Genomic DNA, 12,142 nt, shown 5'->3' on the forward strand with positions numbered 1-12,142 from the left:
ATTTTCAGCAAGAGTTACTGAGTTACTCCAAAATTTTGATGAGGAAGCATTGTCTTATGTGGATGATGTTTATCTGATGGACGATGACTTAAAAAGGCACTTGACCAGGGTGAGCACCATAATTATGGGATTCGCCTCTGAGGGCTACAAATTTAATTAAAAAAAATCTAAAATCACCCACCTCAATGTCCTTTTTTTAGGATATGAGCTTTCAAGTGTAGGTAAAAGTCTGGCAGCTAACTTTTTATAAAAGTGTGCGCTGTTCCAACCTCCAAGATCATTGAAAAATGTACAATCAATACTGGGATTCCATCATTTCGGCAAAACTTACATTTTGGATTATGCAGAAAGAGTAAAACCTTTCTACGACTTAATAAAACCTGACTTTTCAGTTAGACATTGGACACAGGAACACACACACATCCTACGTTCACTACGACATGATCGCTTCCAAACACTTACAGACACGCGTAAACGTACACAACTTAGTGATCCGTGTAATAGCCGGTCAATGCTGGTACACTTACTTTGCCTTCAATGAAGGCGAAACGGTACCAATCGCTTACAAATCACACCTGTACACAAACGCAGAAATGCGTTTCACTTCAACAGAGAAAATCCTGACAGCAGTTCAGACCACTGTAGCAAGAGAAAGAGCACCGGCTCAGGGAAAACGCATAATTGTCGTAACACCGGTACCAGCTTTAGAAGCAGTTACAAAGGCTAACATTCCAAATGCAAAAGCCTTACATCCGAGATGGATACAATGGGCTAATTCTCTTACTGCAACGGATGTTGAATACAGATTTGATCCAAATCTAAAAACACAAGCATTTCTACCATACAAACAAGAATATCCTCTACCAAATGAAATATTGACTCTAGATCAGTATGAATATAATATCTACACTGACGGATCTACTCAACCGGCCATAGGGAGTAAGCAACAATACAGCCCAGCATGTGCTATCGTTAAAGGTCGCATGCGGCATGGAAAGTTCCATCCAAGTTGCACTAAAACGCAATCTCTGGGAGACTGCACGGCTCAGTTGGCAGAGTTAAAAGCACTGATACTGGCACTGGTAAACACGGCTCACAAATTCCCCACACTAATAGTGTGTGATTCCTTTTGCTGTGTACAATCATACAATGAAAATGTATATCATTGGGAACAAAACGGGTTCAAAGACGCAAAAGGTGGCACAATTAAGCATAAAAATGCTATGGGAACAGGTAGTTGAATTGAAAAACGTACAACCACGGGCTGACGTGATACACACACTGAGTCATCAACGTCATGACATTCACGTTGAAGGGAATTCATTGGCTGATGAAACCGCAAAGGGGACTGTACGCACAGCTTCCGTAGTTGCAATCACTCGTTCAAAAACAAGGATAGACGATGAGATTATGGTGGCTGTCATTGCTTCGCGCAAAGGCAGCTCAGCAGTACCAAATAAGTTTCTACTCCAGTACTCCTACAAGTTAAATGCAAATACCATTCCATATGCTCAGATTCCTGGAGTGGGGGACATAGTAATATCAAACATGGATCGTAGGCAAGGTTTGATTATTGCAGCACACAAGCGTTTGGGCTCTGCACATTCGGGTGTTACAGCGACTATTTTATTGTTGAAACAGCGCTATTGGTGGCCAGGTCTAACAAGGCAAACTAAAGACTATGTCCTGAAATGTGACATCTGCCAGCAGATGAAAGGCTCCACCATAACACGCCCGGCACAGACACCATTATTAAAATCAGACAAACCTTTTGCTTGTGTGTACCTGGACCACTGCGGCCCCATACAATCTGATGGGGCCTATAAATATATCATGGTTGCAGTGGATTCATGCTCCAGATTCCTGAGGGTTTGGCCTCAGCGCTCGGCTGACACGCGAACTGTTATCAAAGATTTGCGAGTCTTTATAGGGACATATGCAGTTGGCACGTTACATTATGACCGTGGCCCGGCGTTTAGCTCTTGGGCATACAAAGAGGACATGGAAAGTATGGGCATAGCATTGTGGTACTCCTCTTCGTACCATCCTGAGGGAAATTCGGTTGTGGAGAGGAAAAACCAGGACCTAAAGCAATCATTTTTATTTAAAAAAAAAAATTTTTATCCTCATACTGCCAACATTCTTGTTTGGGTTTACTCTGCTCCCTCAAGGTCTTATATAGGAATACTTGACCGGTAGACCATGAGAAAATCACGAGTAGTAGCCCACAAGCTTACTGCTGCGTCCACTTCACCCTCCTGTACCCAGTGATACCGCCAATAAGAGTAGAATGTTAGCCGACAACAAGTTTGGCTTAATCATAGGATTCACAGTTCCTTATTTCTCCATCTTACCAACGGTGCCCAGATTCTCCTCTCACTCGTAGGATAGCATGCCATATCGGACTCACTGGTATATATTATATCTGAGGCATTTGCTAAACAAAGGTGGATTTCCTGATTTCCATAACCTACATATCTCCCGTCTGGCCAAAAGAATCACAAAAAACAAGAATTTCGCATTACACACAGAGCTGCACGTTTTCATCCACACTTAAACCAAAAAAAATTAACTGAGTGCAGACTGTGATCTGCATCCCAGTCGTTTCCCTGATAAAGTCACACTGAATTCCAATAGGAGGATATATTTGGACATGTCATAAATAGGTGGATGTCATCTGCACCTAATAACATACATCAAGGACAGTTGTATAAATTACTGGTGATCTTAGTTAACTTTGCAGGTGACCAGTACACTCTATATGTAGTAAATAAATGATTTCTTTTGAGTGATGCTGGTTTAATTACTGTTCGTAGATAGTCATAAGAGATGCGACACAATTGCGTTAAATCCTCTTCACCAAGCGCCTGACCATAAAGCTTCACAATTTCGATCTCTAGTTCCTTGTCTGTTTCCAAAAAGGCCCAATACAAAAATGACACCTTTTTTTTCCACTGGTCAGTTCTCATCACCTGACTAAATTTTGTTTCATCATCCTCCTCCACCCAAACCTGTGTGGCCCACCAGGAACTTAGTTGATAATACTTAAATCTTGGTAACTGCCCCTTACACAGATTATTCATATCTCCCCATCTCATTAGGTCTAGACCCTGCTTAAAATCAGCCCAATAATGAATACCCCCTAATTTCAAAGGCTGACTGAGCTGATCTCTCAAACATTCAGGGGTACCGGGAGAATCCAATATTGGGGCATAACTCGAAAAATATGGGACTTTAAAAACTTTCCTCACGTACATCCAAGTGTTCAAGGCAGCGTTCAAAACCTTTAATCTTACTTTCTTAAAAAACTTAGAATCTCCAAATTTAAAAAGAAAATGTCGTTGGCCCTGCGGGATATCTTCCAACATAGCCAAAAAAAGTAAGCCAATAGATGACTTATCTATCTTAATTGCCAACATCCGCACATTTTTCAAATGAAAAGCATAACTATATACAAACAGATCAGGGAGCGCCAACCCACTCACCTCTAATCTCCTCCTCAACTTCTTCCAAGAAATCCTGGGACCTTTGGACGCCCAAATAAAACTACCAATTTTACCCTGAAGTTTTGCTATGTCCTCTTTCTTGAAAATTAACGGGATAGAATTAAAAAGGAATGTAATCTTTGGAAGAATAATCATTTTTATCAGGTTCACCCGACCATATATATTTAGGGGGAGGTTTACCCATTTTAACAACAGCCCTGCCACTTCCTGGCTAGTTTTCTTCCAATTAATTTTTGTAATATCCTCGATCTTCTGTGGAATTAAAATCCCTAAATACCGTATTTGGGTTTTCACCCCATAGCTTTTTGAGTCCTGATTCCACTCCATAATCTCGGTTTTGTCTGTATTTACTTTATAGCCTGAGACCTGACCAAATAGCTCTGCCTTCCTCATTAAGTTCGGGATCGCATACTGCGGATTTCTTGTATACAACAATAAATCGTCCGCATACAAAGCTAATTTAACCTCATAATTTTTTAATCTAAAAGGAAGGATGGAAGTATCTGCTCTAATCAAATTTGCAAGAGGTTCAATATATAAATTAAAAAGAAGCGGGGACAAGGGACAACCTGCCTTGTCCCCCTAGAAATATCAAATCAGTCAGACAGTACCCCGTTTACCAGAACCCTGGCCTTTGGACCCCAATACAATTTTTGCACCGCCATAACCATGTTCCGCGGAAATCCAAAACTACGTAGGGACTCCCACAGATATGGCCAATGCACCTGGTCGAAAGCTTTAGCTGTGTCGACCGCTACTATAGTAAGTGGCTCACTCTGAGTCTCAGCTATATCTACCACTCTTACCAAATGAAAAGTTAATTCATTTAGCTGTCTTCCAGGAATGAAACCTCTTTGATTAGGGTGAATAACCTGTTTATTACCCTGGCTACCCAGGCTGCGATGACACCGGAAAAGATCTTGTAGTCCGAATTTAATAGGGAAATCTGTCTATATGAATCGACACTCCTCGCATCTTTATTTGGCTTTAAAATCAAAGTCACTATGGCCTCTGACCAAGACACAGGAGCATTTTTCCCACTAATATAAATTAGATTGAACAAAACTTTTAGAACTGGGATTATTGTATCTATAATAGATAAAAAAAGCCTCCACTGGAAGGCCGTCTGGCCCTGCGGCTTTCCCCTTTACCATTCTCTTACATTGAGCTCAGATCTCACCATCAGTAATCTCTCCTAAGACTTTCTGTTGCTCATTAGTAAGCTGAGGAAGAGCCGTTAATCCTAACCACTTGGTAATAACCTCTAAATCAGCAATCTTTAACAGCTAGGGTATCAGGCAAGGGCGGTAGTTGGGTAAATCACATTTATGGGGTACAGTGAGCACTCAATAACCAGCCAAGAATTTGTCTTGGGGCTGTCACCCCATATGAGGTCCTATTTGGGACAAGAATGTGGGTACCTGATCTTGATTGTGAAGGCACAGTGACGGATGAAAAACCATTTGATATCCATAATCGTTTGGCTGTTTTACTGGATCTAAATGAATCCAAGACACAACATCCACCTGAAACAGACCGCCACTGGGGAAATCAAGGCAGTCACGGCAAGACCTGTCAGGATACCAAAAGTCAGGAATCTGGTCAGAGAGAAAATAGTGGACAAAAAAGAATTTGGACCATCCTATAGAAAGCCTTTACCAGTCCTAGCAAATCAAGGAACAAAAACTGTACTTTTGCCGCCTCTTGCCGGGAAAAAGGAGAAACGATTTGTCTCAATCAAACCACACTATGTGGCCGATACTGAACAGTAGGCCTTGTGGACTCCACAGTAGCAGACGCCCTCCTCTCGCTACAATCCAAGAAGTTCAAACAGAAAGACTCGTCATGTTCGGAGATCCTCCTGTACGGAATGAAGGACTATGCAACAATGCTATGGAACTCGTTCCCCTTGAACCCGAAGTTCAACTTCAAAATCAAGCACAAAGTAACACACAGGTTGCAATAAGACCAAATACTGATGTTTACATCTACATGCCTTGACGAGAGCAATCTACGATTTCAACAAATCCCGACGCAATTCCTACAATTGATCAAACTGCTTCTGGCTACTTCATGAACTTTCATACATTTTCCTTGGATCCAAGTTAACCAGAAACAACGCCAGCCCAACAAACACACAAGCACGAAGTCAAGGACTTTCTGAACTTTTTCAAAAAGACTTACATGGCATCACCTTGGGTAGAACTCTGGGTAATTACTGGGATACTGTTCTTTATTTTCTGGCTAGGCTTAGTTATAACTTTTAACATGCTTATTAATGGACGATACCTTCAACAAAGCTCTACAGCCCAAAAAGTTAATTTGATTCTGAAACCACATCAATCGTCTCATCGTGAACAAAGAGACTTGTCATCAGTGAACATCTCAGCGATTCCTATATTGGACGGTATAGTTTGGGCGAAGGTTGATTTTGATATATTTGGTCCGACTGAACTTTTAAAACTTTCTCATGTGTTCAAAATTTCATTAAGTGATATCATTACCTCCAGTACATTTTCTGATGATTGGGACTCTGAAACTGTTAATAACATGTTCTCTTCTATTGAAACTGTAAGCAGTCTTAATGCATTCACCTGTGGTGGTATTTAAAACAATAACGTTTTTCTGTCCCAGCAGCAGATAAGAAAGATGTAGTTTATTCTTTTTATTTTTATTTTCATGGAAGCAGTTTGTTTTCTTTTTATTGTCCATACATCCTGGTAGCATATAGCAAATGCAGGTTTGTATTTAAGCATAAAACAGAAAAACTTTATTGTTTTAAATACCACCACAGGTGAATGCATTAAGACTGCTTAAAGTTTCACTAAAAGAAAAAAACGGAGAAACGTATTACCTTTTCTGTTTTCTTTATTTGCAACACCTGAGTGATGGGTATATAAATACACAATTTTTATGGCATTGCATGGTTGTCAAAGGCTGATCTTCTAGCCGAAACGCGTTCCAGTTCATGAATGCTGTCCGCAAAATAAATGGATAATGACGGAGATTTCGAGTGCAAGACCCGTTTTTTAATGGCTGAATGGGCTAGTCTGTATTTCAAAAAGGCGTGATGTGGCATCGCCTTTAATCCTGCACCGCTGGCAATCAGGCTGCTCTTCCAGAATTCCACATAACCAAGGTTGCAGTGCTATGAAGCGGAAGAGCCCCCGAGCACAACATTGGAACAACTAAGGATGGTTGGTTGTTTGTACTCATCTTGTTCGACACTGGGAGCTGAAATGCTACCCTTGGCGGGAACTGTGATTTACAGAAAACCCTCAGGACTTAAATTTGGAAATGCTCAGAGCTAGGCACAGTTCAAGGAAAAGCGAGCTGTGAAACTCAGGAGCCCATTAATCATCATTTGACAGCATTTTGAGGCAATAAGGCCAGCTCCAGCAGCCTAAACGACAAGAATAATGAGGTGAGCTTCGGAAAACAGTGAACGTATTTGCTTTTACAAGTTCAAACAAAGGTGGCTTAATATTGCGGGTGAACAACAGTATTATGCTTAAATTCAAAACTGCATTTGCGATATGCTACCAGGATGTATGGACAATGAAAACAAAAAAAACTGCTTCCGGGAAAATAAAAATAAAAATAATAAACTACATCTTTCTTATCTGCTGCTGGGAAAGAAAAACTGTATTGTTTTAAATACCACCACAGGTGAATGCATTAAGACTGCTTATAGTTTCACTAAAAGAAAAACACTGAGAAACGTAGTACCTCTTCTATGTTTTCTTTATTTGCAACACCTGAGTGATGGGTATATAAATACACGATTGTTATGGCATTACATGGTTGACAAAGGCTGATCTAACAGATGAAACACGTTCCAGTTCATAAATACTGTCCGCAAAATAAATGGATAATGACGGAGATTTCGAGTGCAGGACCTGTTTTTTTAATGGATGAATGGGTTAGTCTGTATTTCAATAAGGCATGATGTGGCATCACCTTTAATCCTGCACCACTGGCGATCAGGCTGCTCTTCCAGAAGATATATATGTATACATGCATATATATAATTTTTTCTCATATCAATGCAGCCCACATATAGGAGGCTAAACAATATAACAATAAAACTGCTTTTTTAAACACATAATGAATATATAAATCACATGAGCAAAACTCATGAAAACTGCAAAAAAGCAGGCCTTCTTAGCCTACAGGCTGCATTGTAAACCAATTGCATAGAAACTGAAAGCAATTGCACAAAAACTGGCACCGTGCCTTTAAGGCAGCCATGACCTCTAGCTTCCCATCATGCCTCAGGGGTGACAGTTAGGTCAGTTGTTCTTTCCGGCTCCTTCAGTCAGGACCCTGGAATTCACAGCTCTATCTTTTTTGACTTTTTTGGCAAAATATTCAAAAATTATTGTGGTTTTCTTCCTTTCACTCAACGTCTTTTTGACTTTAGAGTAAAGTGTAACCAGTTTTTTGGCAGAAAGTTATTTATTTTCTGTCAGCATGCCTTCACTTTTTAATCCTTGCCCTTCCTGTGGCAAGAAGAAGGCCACGTCTGACACACATTCTGTGTGTATCCTCTGTCTCTCTGACTTTCACTCTTCAGAAACCTGTCAACATTGTAAAAAGCTGTCCAGGAGAACTCTCAAGGACAGAGAGAGAATTTGTTTATATGGTCTCTCTGAAAGAGGTAGGTCTCCTGTGAGACAGAAGAAGAGGAGAACAAGATCGACGTCGAGAAGCAGGATACCGATCTGTTCACTTTCAGCGTCGGGATCGGCATCGAACCAACTAGCGGCGACGAAGCAGATGTCGTCGTCAAAGTCTTTGCCGGTGCACACGCATCATTCAACTCCAAGACCGAAGACGACAACCAGGCGATGGTCAACGTCGAGGAGCAGGTCTCCGTCAGCATTGGCTAAACATTCGACGTCAAGACCGAACACTCCGTCGCCACACATCCTTGAGTGGTCGACATTGAGGCACAAGTCTCCGTCAAGATCTTTACATAGATCATCAACGTCAAAGTATGTCGCCAACGTCGAAGCAGAGGACTCCGTCGGCTTCTTCTCAGAGAAGGTCGACGTCGAGACACCAGACTTTGGTGCAGAGGCGTTTAACGTCAAAACAAAGGTCTCCGTCGACGTCAGCACAGAGACGGTCGACGTCGAGGCAGAAGTCGCCGTTGACAGCATCACAAAGAGGGTCGCCGTCGAGGCAGAGGTCTCTGTCGATGTCGTGGCAGCGACGTCGAGACAAGGGACTCTGTCGGCGTCAGAACTCAGACGTTCGTCAAAGCACAAACCTGCTCCCAGGGATAGATCAATGTTGAGACATCGGAATCGAGCAAGCTCACATTCAGTGAGTTTTTCTCTGTCGCCATCACCGACGTCGATGGTAGGACCTCACCGCACATTATTAGGACGGTCTTCTGTTTCTTGCTCAAGGTCACCTGTGGTCATTTCGACGTCGAATAGCCTAGTGTGTTCACCTGTGCTACTCAGTCCCGCTGAGGATCCTCCAAGAACGGAGAAACAAAAATCTCCATCTGCACATCGCCCACGTTCACCTGAGACTCCTGTGCAGGAAGAGAGGTGAAAATCTTCTTCTGTACACCTCTCGCCCAGATGGTTGTTACCTCTACATCATTAGCGGAAAGCTGGTGCTGCACAATCCAGAGGTGTTCAGGACTATTCCAGCCCACTGCACCGATCTCCTCTGACCCGACTGGTGCAAGCGGCGGATCTTTCTCCTACTACTGCATCGAGGGGTAGAGATCGCACGCACACTCCTACTCCCTCTTCAAGAAGGAGGTCCAGGTCTTGAGGAAAAAGGAGAAGACACAGGTCTTCAACATGTTCACCCTCTTACACCCATTCCTCGAAGAGGTACTACTCCCTGACTCTGACAGACAACCCACCGTCGAGGATCTCTCCGGGTGGATGACGTTGTTACTTTCCATGATGTTCTGGCTAGAGGGGCAAGTAAATTAAACCGCCATGCCCACTCAGCAGAGCTCACCATCATTCATCTTCGAGACTTTACATCAGAGATCAGGAGCCAAGCCATTGCTACCTTTGGTGCCAGGTCTACTCCAACCTGTGATGGACATTTTTCTTACACCGGCGACTCTCAAGACCACACCAGCGAGAATCTTGAAGAAATCCAGCCCCCCTGAAGAAGACCCTTTGTTTTTCAGATCTGACCATCCACCAGATTCAGTTACTATCGCTGCAGCTAAGAAAACGCATCCAGTAGCTTCCTCATCTACAGTACCACTGGGTAAGAAGAACAAAGCGCAGGATGCGTGGGGGAGAAAGGTCTGCGGCTCGTCAGCCTCCTTGATGAAGGTTTCCAGCGCTTCGGCTTTGTTGGGGCGCTACGACAGATCCTTGTGGGACTCCACAGGTTCACAGAAAAGCTGTCAAGGGAAGATCGCAGAGATTTCGGGGAAATTTTACAGGAAGGCAGCTTAGTAGAAAACCAAGTGATCAGCCCTGCAGCTGATGGGGCTACGTTATCTGCACACTCATATGTACATGGAATCAGCGCCAGAAGATCACCCTGGCTCCGTCTTACTGCGCTTAAACCAGAAGCAGAATCTCGAATCCTCAATCTCCCTTTTTCAGGCTCATCTTTTTTTGGCACTCACCCTGATGAGAAGATGGCAAGGATGAAATCAGGACTTGATACTCCGAAGGCGGTTGGACTTGAGAACAAGAAACAGTTCCAACGCCTTTACAGGCCCTATGATCGGCGGCCCTTCCATCTGAGGGTTCAAATCCCTCACTGGCAGAGGCAACAACAGCAGCAGGGTCAATCGAAATCCCATTACCAGGGCCGTCGTACCCCCAAAGGAAGAGGAACCCCTAAGAAAAAACACCAGCTAAACAATGAGTGTCCGCTTCCCCCATCGCCGTTTCCCACTCCAGTGGGGGGAAGTATTGCCTATCATCTAGAAGAGTGGTGTGGTATCACAAAAGACCAATGGGTGTTAGCTACGCTGTAGAATGGGTACTCTCCTACTTTTTCGACATCGACCTCCCTCGGTCCCGCCAGTGAAAACAACATGCCACCAGATAAAAATACTGCAGCTGGAAGTATCTATCCTTCTGCGAAAGTCAGCCATCGAGAGGTTCCTATAGCACAACGAGGTCAAGGAGTATATTCAAGATACTTCCTAGAAAGGTCGGATATCAGAATACAGACCTATTCTAGACCTTCAGACACTCAACAAATCCATCAAAAAAGCAAAGTTTTGCATGTTGGCTCTTCATGAAATATATCCACATCTGCAACAGGGAGATTGGATGTGTTTGCTGGATCTGCAAGATGCATACTTTCATATCCCGATCAGTCCTCATCACCGAAAGTTCCTACGTTTTCTGGTGGGGATGTCCCATTATCAGTTCAAAGTGCTGCACTTCGGGTTGAAATCAGCTCCCCGACTGTTCACAAAGTACATGGCAGTAGTGGCATCCTCTCTACGATGCAAGGGCATCTTTTTGTACCTCTATCTGGACGACTGGCTCCTGAAAATGTCCTTCCCTCCAGAGCATGAAGAATCATTTCCAACAGTGTCTAGGCCTTTGTCAGCAGCAGGGTCTTCATGTCAATTTCGAAAAATCGACTCTACAACCCACGCAAAGAATTCATTATCTGGGTGCCACAGTAGACTCCGCAATAAGAAAAGTGTTTACTTCAGAGGAGAGACTGCTATCTATCACATTGAACAGTAAGCAGATTTTAAGCACCAACTCCCCGTCGGTCCGTCAGATTGCGTCTCTACTAGGATCGATAGCATCCTGCATTTTTCTTGTCCCCAATGCCAGAATGAGAATGCGTCCTTTACAGCAGGACCTGGATGACAAATGGGATCAAAGAACGGCTCGATGGGACGACAGGATACAACTGTCAGAAGCAGCCAGAGCATCAATTCCATGGTGGATGCGGCAGGAGAATCTACTGGTAGGGATTCCATTCCATCAGGCACCTCCCTCCCAATCATTGATCACGGATGCTTCCCTTCAGGGTTGGGGAGCTCACACTGGGTCCCTCTACATTCAATGTCGATGGTCAACAAAAGAGCAGTTGTACCACATCAATATGCTGGAGTTGAGGGCTGTTTATCTGGCTCTCAAGGCTTTCCTCCCTTTGATTCAGACCAATTCCATTCTAGTACAAACAGACAATACGACCACCGTGTACTACCTAAACAAACAGGGGGGAACTCGATCGAGGACTCTATCGCTGGAAGCTCAGGCCCTCTGGCATTGGCTCTTAGCGAAAAATCTATCGATAACCGCAATACACCTACCGGAAGAGCAGAATTCAAAGGCAGACACTCTCAGTCAGCACTTCGAGGACCAGCAGGACTGGGTTCTAAATGACGAAGTCGTCGAAGACATTTTCAGAGAATGGGATCGTCCAAGCATCGATCTGTTCAAGGACGACACAAAAAAAAAATGCAGAGACTTCGCCTCAAGGTACTATCGACCAGGGTCGAAAGTGAATGCCCTTTTGATCAGCTGGTCAGGGGCATTTGTGTACGCCTTTCCACCTCCCACTCATACCGAAGGTGCTGGCCAAACTCTCGCACTCGGACACGAATGTGATTCTGATTACTCCAGACTGACCCGACAATGCTGGTACCCAGACCTTCTGCA

This window comes from Triturus cristatus, chromosome 5_1 (assembly GCF_964204655.1).
Source record: "Triturus cristatus chromosome 5_1, aTriCri1.1, whole genome shotgun sequence".
NCBI lineage: Eukaryota > Metazoa > Chordata > Amphibia > Caudata > Salamandridae > Triturus > Triturus cristatus.